At 37.2% G+C, this 1,848-nt stretch overlaps 1 pseudogene; it reads right to left on the reverse strand.

Annotated features, from left to right (window-relative positions):
- Nucleotides 1-797: 797 nt before the first annotated feature.
- On the reverse strand, nt 798-1,412 carry LOC147437116 (uncharacterized; annotated as a pseudogene).
- Between the last annotated feature and the right edge of the window lie 436 nt (nt 1,413-1,848).

Genomic DNA, 1,848 nt, shown 5'->3' on the forward strand with positions numbered 1-1,848 from the left:
TGATGAAAAGTTATAATATCTTGAGTGATGAGATTGCCTTTTCAATGATCATACCTATTATGAATTTCATTCTAGATAGAATGTTGACAAATTTTGTACCAATGTATTTTTGGGGGCTATACCTTGTGCTATGTTGGCATACATTTTTGGTCTTGTTAACATTATATGATTCAGAATGCAATAGTAGCATATTGAGGGCTGGATTTTACACTCAATAAGCTAGTAGCCCTAAGAAATAAGCTATTTGACTTACCTAGTTTGTTGATGGTATAGATAGTTGTAACCTGCATGAATACTACTTTCAATACTAGCTAGCATACCTAGTTATGCTAGTCAACAAACATTTTTCTATGTATGATAGTTAGCATACATGCTAATTATGCTATGTATTCTAGTTAACACAATCCCTTTGCAAGTTAGGAGAGTCTATATGCTAGTTAACATAGGGGCATGGTGGCTAGCAAACTGTGTTTAGTTAACATACCCACTTATGCTATTTAGCATACCTACTTATGATGGTTAGCATAAATGCTAATGTGTATGCTAGTTAGCATAGTGGCTATGGTGGCCAACATACCCAGTTTACCTAGTTACTATACCTAGTTATGCTAGTTAGCATAGATGCTAGTTATTCTATGTATGCTTGTTAGCATAGTATGTATGCTAGTTAGCATACTCAATTATCGATTTCTATAAACACCAAATCCATGTATACACAGAGTGAACAAGAGACACATAACCAACTTTATGATAAAATTGCATTATTTGCATCAATAATTACATTGAGAATCCAGTGGTTATAATTTAAAAGCTAAAGGGCATGATATTACATATTGCTTCATAGATTTTTGGGGTGATTGTGTACACGTTCCTTCTCCTTGGATGTGCTCCATAGGTACTTTGATACATTGCACTAAATGTGAAAGTAGGTGGATGATGGGCTGCCATGTGGTCTAGCTTGAAGGTGTATGCATTCAATTGCTTGTAATACAATCCTTGCACAACATATGAGCCTCTGTGAATTAAATTGATCCATTCATCAATGTACCCCTTCTCCACCTTCTCCTTTGCTACAACACACTTGACGAGGTAGAAATCCACATCCTCTGCATTGCTTGCAGCATCTTGATTTACATCAAAAGTATTTCCAACACTTAGAGTCCTACTCAATACATCATGATGACCTTCATATGTGAATCCATAATAGACAAAAGCTTCCTCTATCAAAACTTCATCTCTTGTCTTAAAATTCTTTGAAACCTCATCAGGTAATGGCAATAGAATATGATAATCCCAAGCCTGCACATGAGCTTTATTGATGTAGTGATTCCACCTTCCGTACATGCATTCATCACAAAAGCATTCCAAGATTCTTGCTACAAGGGCAGTTGGATCATGTAGGTTGTGACCATGGAAAACATGCATAAAGCAAGATTTTTCCACAGTGGCACAATTCCACTTGATTTCCCTGTTCACATCCCCCTCTTTAACCTCCTAGAACACACGTGCACAATCCCTTTCTTTTGAATGATATAATGTAGGTGCTCCTTGTGATAGGTTAGCTTAGCAATAAGAAACCACATCTATTGCACATCACAAAATAGCTCCATGTGGTTTTCGCTTCTCATGGTCAAGGTTCTTTTCACAACTACTCTTGCACAATCATGATTGCACTTGCCATGTCCTGATCCAAATACGAAGCAACTCATCCAAATACCTGTGAGTCCACCATATCATGCAACAAAATAGAAAGGCATGTATCCCTTGAACTGCAAGGCTGCACCATCGGACCCTCGGGGGGGTCACTATGTGTAAAACTACCATATCAACATTCAAGACATGTTTGTA

The sequence above is a fragment of the Adiantum capillus-veneris genome, chromosome 17 (assembly GCF_014529385.1).
Source record: "Adiantum capillus-veneris isolate H3 chromosome 17, ASM1452938v2, whole genome shotgun sequence".
NCBI lineage: Eukaryota > Viridiplantae > Streptophyta > Polypodiopsida > Polypodiales > Pteridaceae > Adiantum > Adiantum capillus-veneris.